This window comes from Lynx canadensis, chromosome C1 (genome assembly GCF_007474595.2).
Source record: "Lynx canadensis isolate LIC74 chromosome C1, mLynCan4.pri.v2, whole genome shotgun sequence".
Lineage (NCBI taxonomy): Eukaryota > Metazoa > Chordata > Mammalia > Carnivora > Felidae > Lynx > Lynx canadensis.
In genome coordinates, this window is record NC_044310.1 from 103,751,539 (window position 1) to 103,762,803 (window position 11,265).

At 50.0% G+C, this 11,265-nt stretch overlaps 1 protein-coding gene across 2 annotated transcripts in view; it reads right to left on the reverse strand.

The window, feature by feature from the left end:
- The window catches only part of PDZK1 (PDZ domain containing 1), a 44,964-nt gene extending 33,916 nt beyond the window's left edge, over positions 1-11,048 (reverse strand). The window contains exons 1-2 of one of the 2 annotated variants that reach the window (XM_030324713.2): positions 10,819-11,048; positions 6,107-6,172 (exon numbers count right to left, since the gene is read on the reverse strand). The gene's annotated coding sequence lies outside the window, so the exon portion shown is untranslated. The remainder of the gene's footprint in view (positions 1-6,106; positions 6,173-10,818) is intronic. The other variant, XM_030324714.2, reaches the window with a different exon arrangement.
- Between the last annotated feature and the right edge of the window lie 217 nt (positions 11,049-11,265).

Sequence of the window (11,265 nt, forward strand, 5' to 3'; positions counted from 1 at the left end):
ATCTTGGCCTTGAACTCCAGCCCGAGGATCTGGCCTGAGTTTCGTGGTCAGCAGACGCCACTACAGGCAGAGGAAGGGCAGGCTCAGAGCTGAGCTCCACGAGAATGGCAGGCGGGATGCACTGGAGCCAAGAAGCCCCGTGGGGCGGCCAGGTCACAGGCTGTTGTGATAATCCTACTCACAGACGGTCAGGCCCTGACCCGGCACGGCAGCTGTGAGAACAGAGTGGAGGCAACAGCAGTAAAGCGACAGATTATATCAATCCTTCAGTCCTGTTCCCTCAGATTTCCGGAGGCAGAGGTGGCCACAGCCAGGGCCGTTTCGACAGCACCCGTGTCCACAATACTCATTTACACCCACTGTGACCAGAGGACAGGTGCAACAGGTTGGCAGTCCCCAGGGGTGTCATGGCCCCTGTTCCTCCCCCTAATCTGACCTCTCTCACACGCAGCTGGGTTGTGGTTTGCCCTCACAAGGAACAGCCGGCTCCCGCACAGGGTGCTTTTGGCTCCTCGCAGTTCTGAGCTGCAAGATCGCTCTAATTCTGCCATCACCGTCTCCTTCTACCTGCTGCTCCAGGAAGGCCGTTTGTTTCCCAGATTTATTACTTTAGCTCAGTTTTTCCTACTATCCAACTGTGATGCCTTTCCTGCTTCAAGCCCCAGACTCCCCTCTCTTATGCACTGAACTGTGTCCCTCCCCAAATTCTTCTGTTGAAGCCTTAACCCTCAAGGTGATGATATTTGGAGACTGGACTTTACAAAGAGATCATTAAGGTTAAATAAGGTCACAGGGTAGGGAAATAATCCAATAATCCTTACAAGATGATGAAGAGACACAGGGAGTGCAACCCACAGAAAGGCCAGGTGAGCCCACACTAAGAAGGTGGCCGTCTGCAAGCCAAGTAGAGAGACCTCAGAAAAACCAACCCTGCTGATGCCTTCACCTCAGACTCTCAGCCTCTGGAACTGTGAAGAAATGAATTTCTATTGTTTAAGCACACACACACTCCACCGCCCAGTTTATGGTATTCTTACTATGGCAGTGGGGAGACTCACAAGGCTTCTGCTTGAGTTCAGTGTTGCAAAGGGAAGGTGTCAGAGAAAACCAAGCTCATGCCTTGGTGACTGACAGAAAAGCGATACCATTAAAAGATGGTGTCATGGTGGGGCGCCTGGGTGGCTCAGTTGTTTGAGCATCTGACTTCAGCTCGGGTCATGATCTCATCGGGCTCTGTGCTGACAGCTCAGAGCCTGGAACCTGCTCCAGATTCTGTGTCTCCCTCTCTCTCTGCCCCTCCCTCATTCGTGCTCTGCCTCTGTCTCTCAAAAATAAATAAACACTTTAAAAAATGTTTTTAAAAAGATGGTGTCATGGTAACGAATGCTATGGCAAAGTCAGTTTGTGATGGGCTTAGATCAGAGGACTGGACAGCACATCTGCAGGTAGATAGGAGTGTGGGCTCAAAGACGGTGGCCTGGGTGTGCACGGCAGAGCAAGGTGAAGCTCCTTGAGTGGGAACACGAAAGGACGAGGACGCAGGATAAAGCCTGGGGTAATCCTATATCTGGGCAACCAGAAGAGGAAGCAGAGAAAGAACAATCAGAAGGCCAAGATTTTACAGCGTAGTCAAAACTAATAGAAGAATCTCAAGATCAGGTAATTAACAGTGGGAAATGATGGCAAGAGGTAGAGAGAAGGAGAACGGAAAATGTCACTAAGCTTAGGACATGGAAGTCTAAGGGGCGCCCGGATGACTCAGTCGGTTAAGCATCTGACTCTTGATTTCAGCTCAGGTCACGATCTCGCAGTTCAGGAGTTCAAACCCCACGTTGGGCTCTGTGCTGACAGCACGGAGCCTGCTTGGGAATTCTCTGTCTCCCTCTCTCTCCCTGCCCCTCACCCACCCACACGTGCATGCTCTCTCTCAAAATAAATAAATAAACTTAATATAAATAAAATAAAATAAATACATAAATAGCATGGAAGCCCAGGGGTGCCTGGGTGGCTCGTCGGTTAAGCATCCGACTTTGGCTCAGGTCAGATCTCACACTCCGTGAGTTCGAGCCCTGCATCAGGCTCTGTGCTGACAGCTCAGAGCCTGGAGCCTACTTCAGATTCTGTGTCTCCCTCTCTCTGACCCTCCCCCATTCACACTCTCACTCTGTCTCAAAAATAAACATTAAAAAAAAAAATTGCAGGAGCCCAGGATGGAGTGGGCCTGAGAAGCAAAAGAATAGTAAATAACAGAGGCAATGAATATAGACTCATCTTGAAAGGGATGATGGAGACGGGGCGCCTGGGTGGCTCAGTCGGTTGAGCGTCTGACTCCAGCTCAGGTCACGATCTCGAGGTTTATGAGTTCAAGCCCTGCATCGGGCTCTGTGCTGACAGCTCAGAGTCTGGAGCCTGTTTCGGATTCTGTGTCTCCCTCTCTCTCTGCCCCTCCTCCACTCACACTCTGTCTCTCTCTCAAAAATAAACATTAAAGAAAATTAAAAAAAAAAAGGGGGATGATGGAGAGCATCGGGATAGCAGCATCGGGATAGGGGAAAGCAGAGATGATGGTTTTATTTTCAACGTGAAGAAAATGAGCAGCATGTTGCCATCAAGGCAGGATAGGAAATGGGTTTAACCTCCATGGGATGAAATATTTCCACTGGGGCAGAAGTTAAAAACAAAATGAGAGAAAGAGGAAAATAAGGCCACTCACCTGACCTTCAATCCCTCCTGCAAAGTAGCTGAGACAAATGAGGATCTTTGGGAACACGGACCAAGTGTCCATGGGCTCAAACTGACAAATAGCAGAGGCTGGCCGGGAGAGGCCTGTGAATTAGCTGGTATTTGGCAGGAAAAGACAGCTGCAGTGAGGAAATAGGAACCCAGAAAGCTGGATCTGCCGACTTCTCAAGAGAATCTGGAAATCTGGATGTATGCAGAATGTCCCCATTGTAAAAAAAAATGACAGCTATTTCCAGTTTTTTAAGAAACTCCATGTAAACGCAACAGAATCAAGCTGGCAGTTTATTAACCACTGGCCAAAAGGATTTCCAGTAGCCACAGCATTGTTTCACTAAAATGAGTCAACAAATTGAATACAATGTTCTAAGAAACAACTTCAGTTAAAATTTTTCCCCTCAGATAGTTAGGTCGATCTTACTAATTTATAGCGGACCAATCAGGATGGTTTCTCATGGCTTCTTCTCACCATTGGGTCCATCAACAAGAGAAGGAGACACTAAATTCTACTCCTGAAGCCCTTATTACACTATACGTTAACTAACTTGGATTTTAAAAAATTAAAAAAAAAAAATAGGAGAAAGTGGTAACTTTTACCCTAAGGTGGGGTTTGACCTATATAAAAAACAGAAGGCTAGAAGATGAGGATTTCTATACTTAGGATGAGCACAGAGCAGGAACGGGAGACCAGTGTAGGGCTAGAGAGAGGAGCGGTCAGGGACTGACTCAGCAGGGTGAATGAGGAGAAGGAAGGAGGTACTGAAGGAGTAGTTCCAAAAAAATAAGGGATCGACCTGGAAAAGTCATCTTAAAAGATCTTCAGAACAGGGACGCCTGGGTGGCTCAATTGGTTAAGCGTCTGACTCTCAACTTCAGCTCAGGTCATGATCTCAGTCATGAGATCGAAACCCATGTTGGGCTCTGCGCTGAACTTGGGGCCTGCTTGGGATTCTCTCCCTCCCTCCCCTCTACCCCTCCCCTGCTCTCTCTCTCTCTCTTTCAAAGTAAAGAAGTAAACTTTTTTTTTTAAGATCTTTAAAACAGAGTAATTTCTAGTCATGAAAAGTCTAAAAGAAATGTCTAGGTATGCAGGTGATAGAAAGGAAATTTATACTTTAAATTTTTTTTTAATGTTTATTTATTCTTCAGAAAGAGAGAGAAACAGAGCATGAGCAGGGGAGGGACAGAGACAGAAGGAGACACAGGATCAGAAGCAGGCTCCAGGCTCCGAGCTGTCAGCACAGAGCCCGACACGGGGCTCAAACTCGAGGACCACAGGATCGTGACCTGAGCCGAAGTCGAACACTCAACCGACTGAGACACCCAGGTGCCCCAGGAAGTTGTAGTTTTATTTCCATCTTCCCACATCACTCGAGTCTGGGTAAAGGATATCAGTAAGAAAAAGAGTTTTAAAAAATAACCCAGTTCTTAATCCCAGTGTTGGCACTTACTAGCACCAAGAATATGGGTGACTTCCCTAATTTTGAAAGACAGAAGTGTGCCTGAAATCAGAGATGCATATGGGCACTGTGAAGACTGCTTAAGACAGAACCTGTGGAGCATCTAAGCACAGTGTCTGGAGCACAGAAGGCCACTGCGTCATCTTCCCTGTCCTCTGGTGGGAGCCCCGATGCCCTGGGGACCCCCTCCTCTGTGAGAATATTTGAACAGTGTTCCCCATTTTCTTTTTGAAGCAGACAAGGAGGGATGGGCTGGGGGGTAGGCAGGCCCCTTGATTAGAAGGTTGGCAATTTTCCATCCGTGGCCTGAATGCCATCTCTGTAAAGTCAGCTTTAGCTGTTAGGAAGTCAGGGCTGAGGATTTTGTTCCTCACGGAATAAAGTGCAAATAATGAACTTAATGAATTCAGATTCCTCAGAACCCAGAAGTTTCATGTAAGTCTGATAGCCAGGGAATTACAAAAATAGAACCAAATACCACCTATCAAGGAAGTATAAAGTGCCAGGGATGGGGTGCCTGGGTGGCTCAGTTAAGCGTCCAGCTTCAGCTCAGGTCATGACCTTGCAGTCCGTGGGTTTGAGCCCCTGTCGGGCTCTGTGCTGACAGCTCAGAGCCTGGAGCCTGCTTTGGATTCTGTGTCTTCCTCTCACTCTGCCCCTCCCCTGCTTGCTCTCTGTCTCTGTCTCAAAAATAAATAAAACATTTAAGAAAAAAAAAAAGTGCCAGGGAGCCTTTATAAAACTTCAAGGCTAAGTGGGCCAGGGGGTCCCGGCACCTGAGGCAGATGAGCTCTAACAGACATGCACACGAGGTAACCAGCACAGGGACCAAGGGACAGACGAGGGTAGAGAAGATGGAATGAGGGAGGCACGACCCAGTATACAGAAAGCTGGTCCGGGTGTGGATCATCCGTAGCCAAGGAGTAACCAGTGATTAAGGCCCACTGGCCACGTAGCATCACTGACTTTCCAGAAGATTACAGAAAGGATGTAGGGGGAGCTGCATTCTGTTTGGAGGCAGAAAAACAGAAGAGGGCTGTCACTGGTGACAGCCAGGTGCAGTGACTTCAGGAGCAAAGAAGGGGCCCCGGGACTGTCTTCTGCAGAGGATACAATTGGGTTATTCCACAAACAGGGTACCCTGCAACCGCCAGCCACGAGCACCATGGGTCTAGTGCCGCCCTCTCTCCTAGTTGGGAACCAGTGGTGCAGCGAGTACAAAACACAGCCTCTCTTCGCAAGGCACTTACGTAACCAACGCCGGAGCCAAGAAAAAACTAAACAACAACACCTTCACGAGACAGCAGGTGAATAATGTTTAACCCTAGGAATTGTGACTGTGGATAGATATCTGATTGTATACCTAGGAGATACCGAAGAGTAAATTATGTCTGTTTCATCAAAGGCGGGCCGGGCAGAGAGGGCAGGGGCCCAGCAGAACATTCAGCCCGAATGCCACTCGCTTTGCACTGAACGCCTTGCTGGTCTAGAAAAGCCTTGCAACTTCAGCAAGGAGGAAACAGCGTCACTGGCAAGGCTGAGAATGGCCGCACACTGGGCCCGCGTGGAGCACGGGGCTCCTACACCACCGGAGTGCATCTGTGAGATGAACAGAACACCAGACTCCCGTCGCAAAAGCACAGTTGGTGGAGACGGAGATGTTAAGTCAGCAACTGTAGACGGGCCGAGAATTCCCTACAGCCACCGGCCCTGCCCAAGGGCCTCCTGGTGCCCCCTCCTGCCCTGTGCCCGCGTGCCCGCCTTCCTTCAGAGCCAGCCCCAGGGCCTCACAAGTGCCATTTCTTCCAACAGCATAGGAGGAACCCTATTGTGTCTCAGCTGGTACCGACAGACGTCTCCGGCAAAGCAGACATAAAGACATAAATCTTCCTTCAAAAACACGTCACCTGGGGCAGATCCTGTGTCTTCGCCACAGATGAGGCCACCTGGATTCCTCCTTGGAAAAGCAAGACCTGTGGAAATTCAAACACTCGCGTGTATTCATTTCAAAGAATCAGTCTCAAAACTAGAAGGATAAACGGGGCTCTAAAACATGTATTTGCTGACTTTACTTTCCCACCATCACAGCTACCATCTGGGCCTAGCCAGCCACAGATTCCAAATGCAGGAAATTAATGGAGGGCATTCCATTGAGCATTACGTAGAGAAGAGTGACCCCCGGCCCAGTGAGTGATCCTTACTTCTCATTTATGATAAGGAATGAATCTGCTGGTCTCAAAATCCATCTGGCCCTGCTGCTGCTGAATACCACCCCCCAACCTCCAGGCACCACGAATGATACTTTGTCCTATACAGCAGGACTCTGGGCTGCAGGTCAGGGTCTTTCATACTCCACTTGCTTGCCTAAGAGTTCTGCAAGCTGGGAGAGGGATGGAATCGATCCCGGGTAGGAACAAAGATGCTGTCCGAGAGGGTACCCCTTGGCTGTGGGTGAAACTGCTGCAAAACGGAGAAAACCTGAAAATAGCCAGACCGCCCTGAGGGGCAGCTGGAACAGGGGTTATCCCCCCCAAGTTGGCATCTTGTATCACAAGACCCCTTGACCTTGCATTTCTTTTTTTTTTTTTTTATTTTTTAGCATTTGTTTATTTTTGAGAGAGAGAGAGAGAGAGAGAGAGAGAGAGAGACAGTGTGAGCAGGGGAGGGGCAGAGAGAGAGGGAGACACAGAATCCGAAGCAGGCTCCAGGCTCTGAGCTGTCAGCACAGAGCCCGACGTGGGACTCGAACTCACGAACCGTGAGATCATGACCTGAGCCGAAGCCAGACGCTTGACCGACTAAGCGACCCAGGCGCCCCTTGACCTTGCATTTCTACCCCTTCCCTGTTTTCGTGTGTGCCAGAGTCCTCCTGCCCCCGGGCTCTCCTGGTCACTGCCTTCAGATCTTGCCCTCATCTTGTCAGGCGCTAAAAGAATTGTGTAAGAAACAGAATCCAGGGCAGCTGGGTGGCTCAGTTGGTTAAATGTCCAACCCTTGATTTCGGCTCAGGAAACGATCCCACGGTTCATGGGCTCGAGCCCCGTGTAGGACTCTGTGCTGACAGTTTGGAGTTCTCGGTCCTTCCCTCGCTCTCTGTCCCTCCCCCACTCACATGCACATGCTCTCTCTCGTTCTGTTTCAAAAGTAAATAAATAAATAAACATTAAAAACAAACAGAAGAAACAGAATCCAAACCCCTTGCTCAGGCTCAGCATAACCCAGCCCTGTCTCATTCCCCAGAGCTCCTCAGCAGACAGCAAACTGGCCTCCTCGTGGTCACCGACACCCAGCCTGCCCTTCGCTCGTGCTACCTGCTCTGCCTGAAGCACCTTCCTCACTCTGATTACTTATTCATAGTAGCTCCTAAGCAAACATTCTTTCCAAGTCAATGAATTCAAAACCTACCCATTTGAAATTTTCAAATTTTAAGTTAAACACAAATCCCTTCCTGACCACTACCATCTGAAGGCATCACTCCATCATCCAAATTTCAAGTAGCATTTATATAATCAACAAGTTACATTCAGTTCCTACTGTGGGACAGATACCAAGTCCCCAGCCAGGTTAGACACTGTTCTGCCCTCACAGAGCCCACTAGTGAGGCGCAGAAAGTCACAAGCATAATTACCCAACAATGGCATAGGTGCTAGAACATTTAAAAGAAAATGCTTTGCTGCTGTTTTACATATTTATCTAGTTCCTACTAAGCACCAAGCACCAGCCTCAGTACCTGTTACGAGTTTGCATTCAATCCAAATGCTCCATTCTACAAGGGAAAAAAAAAAAAAAAAGATTCTGAAAAGTTAGGTCGGTTTCCCATGGCTATTCGGATAAGCGACAGAGCCTGGATTCAAAGCCACTTGAGACAGGGCTCCTTCGGTCATCTCCCCAGCCTCCCCACCATGAGGCCTATGCTGTGTTAGGGGACGCACGCAGTTAGGCTGGATGGAGGAAAGCAGCGCAGGTGAAGAGCGCGATGTTCAGGAACGTGAATGGCTCAGCAAGCCCAGACAACAGGTATATGTTGAAAGGAGGAAGCAGGTCAGGTGAGACTGTGAGGAATCTTAGGATCCGTCCTGTCAATTACAGAAGAGCGTCCTGTCAATTACAGAAGAGCGTCCTGTCAATTACAGAAGAGCGTCCTGTCAATTACAGAAGAGTGAGCGAGCGAGGGCATCAGTGCTGAGAGCAGTCGAGGCTTAGAGCCTCGGATGCCGGAGGCCATCGCAGACCCAGAGCAAACCCTGCATTGCTGCCTCAAGGCTATCTTTGCTGTTTATCAACACTCCTTGCCACGGCCTGAGCTCCTTCCTCCCCTGGGGTCCTGCCTGTGGCAAAGGTGTCCGAAGATCATCAAAACAGCGGCACTGACAGTGTGCGAGGCCCTGTGTGCCTTCCCCTCTCTGATCCTCCTAACACTAGAATGAGGTACTGTTGTGCCATTTGGTGGATGCGGACACAGAGCCTCAGAGGATAAGAATGTGTCTGCTCTGCCACGCAGTTTGCCAATGCCAATGCCCATACCCTTCACAGCCACTGGACAACCAGGCAACGAGATTAAGAAAAGCTGGACGGTCCTTCACGAAATGCCAAGGAGAGGAGTTGCTGAGATCTTGAGGAAACTTGTCCAGTTGAACTTGCTACCCTCCTCAAACTCCTATGCAACAAATATGAAAATCATTTAACCAAGATGCAACCCAGAGATGCCCATGCCCACGTGATCAGACCCAGGACCTCAGATGATCGGACAGTGTCAGAGTCCTTAAGTGTCCTCTCCTTAAGAGCAGTTTATCAAAAACATCCTGATTCTGGGACGCCCCGGTGGCTCAGTTGGTTAAGCCCCTGTCAAGCCGCCGACTTCAGCTCAGGTCATGATCTTGCAGTTCATGGGTTCAAGCCCCGCATCAGGCTCTGTGCTGACAGCTCAGAGCCTAGAGCCTGCTTCGGATTCTGTGTGTGCCTCTCTCTCTGCCCCTCCCAGCTTGCTCTCTTTCTCTCTCTCAAAAATAAACAACAAAAAACCATCCTGATTCTATTCTTGCAGCTCCTTCCCTGCCACACTAACTTCCATTCAGCCAAATATCTAAGCGTCTACTCTCTGCCAGGAGCCACCCTAAGAGCTGGGATTACTGCAGGTGACACAAAGGACAAGATCCCTGCTCTCCTGAAGCCTGACATCTGGCACGGGTGACAAGTAGAAGGTAAACGAGAGGATTTCTGGTGACAAAGGCTATGTGTGAGGGGAGTCAGTGGTGGGACAGCGGGGGGGGGGGGGGGGGGGGTGAGCGGGTAGGCTTAGCACGTCCTGGAAAGGTAACATTTGGATTCAGACCCAGATGACGGGACAGAGCCAGCCTTCCAAGCAGCCGGGAAGCTCCGAATACTTAGAGCCCCACCTTACACTTGGTGAGCTAGTCATTAACAGCAATCCACTCTCGACTCCTGACTTACGAGTAAAGAGGCTCTTCGTGATGAAACACCAGGACAAGGAGTCCCAACGGACTACGAGCCTGTTTCTTCCCACAGAGCCTTGGGACACACACACTGGAAATGCACACACCTTACCTTTGTGCTTTAAATCTCCTCAAACACATCCTGTTTATAATTTTATGTTCAGTACAGCCCTGGGGAAAAAGGAGAGGCCCTCACTGATAGATGATGAAATTGAAGCCCCAATTGGCTGACTCCTCCAACGGTCTGTCACTAACAACCAAATCCCAGGGCAGGCTCTTTGAATTCTAGTCCCAAGTCCTTTTCCCTGGAGGAGAAGGAGCTGCCTAGCCAGCAGTCTAGAACACAAGACATCATTACCAGCTACTTCATAGTTTATAGTGCAAAGAACATACAAAAGAGTCAAAGATAAGAACCATTTACTTAGTCATAACACACAAACTCAAAGTCCCTGAGTTATTTGCTGCAGGAAAAGAACATGTGACTACAGGTGACTAGACACCCAGCCCCTGTGGCTTCTGGATCCGGGCCTGAGAACACGTGGGTGCAACCCTGCGGGGACAGCTGAGGAGGGAGGAACCAGCCCAGACCCGACCTCGGCCAGTGAGCCCTTAGGTGAAGTCACACTGAAGTCCCTTGACTCTTCCTTCTGCTGAGGAAGCGGCCTGTGGTTCCCAAATGTGGCTACACACCTAAATCATCTGGAAGCGTGTTAAAGAAACAAAGATTTTCAGCCCCACACAAGACCCTAGAATTATAAACTCCAAAGGGTGGAGCCTGGAGAAGTCGATTTAAAACTCAGCCAGCCTAGAAACCCCCTGGTTTTTCCTCATTTCTTCCTGGGAGCTCCGTTGTCACACTCCCTTATGGGTGCACGCCAACACCCCCCCAGGCAACCCTGGGAAAGCTTTTTCTGAGGATCAGTTTGCCAATCCCTTTGTGAAGCAGACCCTGACCTGCGAGGGTCAGGAGTCACAAGCAGAGAGGATCTCAGAGTGTGGGCAATACCCCGCCACCCCACGAAAGGGCCCTAGCTCCTTCCCCATGAGCCTCCCTTGTGCCCTGGCAGCCAGCCAATGCTTGGAAAAGGAGAAAGGAAGAGAAAGAAGGTGGCTCAGGCCCAGGCAGCCGGCGCCCTCAGGCAGGGGGACCCAGTGTCAGCTCTTACCTGGATCTGGGAAGAAGAAAAGCTGGTCCGCTCACCAGGGAATTCTCTCTCTGCTGGCCGGCTCTAGTCTTGGAACTCACTGGACTTTGAACAAAGATTGATTTAAAAGCTGATGTATTTAACAGGGACCTGTGGTCTGAGTTCCAGTGACCTCTGTCCTGCTTCCTGCCAGCTGGTGGGCCCGGAGCTGGTGTTAACGCCAGTCAGCACTGGGCCCGCCTAACCCTGCGGGGATGCGACTGTTTGTCCGCCCCTCCCAGAGAAGAGGAGGGGGAGGAGGGAAAGGGCAGCTGGGGAGGAGGCGCCTCTGCCTTCCTCGGTCCTCTCCGTGCCAGGTGTCATGGTCACCCCAACCAACACCTCCATATGCAGTGTGTTAAGAATGTCCACTGTGCCCCAGCACAGGCTCAGGGCTGAGGGCCACCCCCTAGGCATCCTCATGCTGAG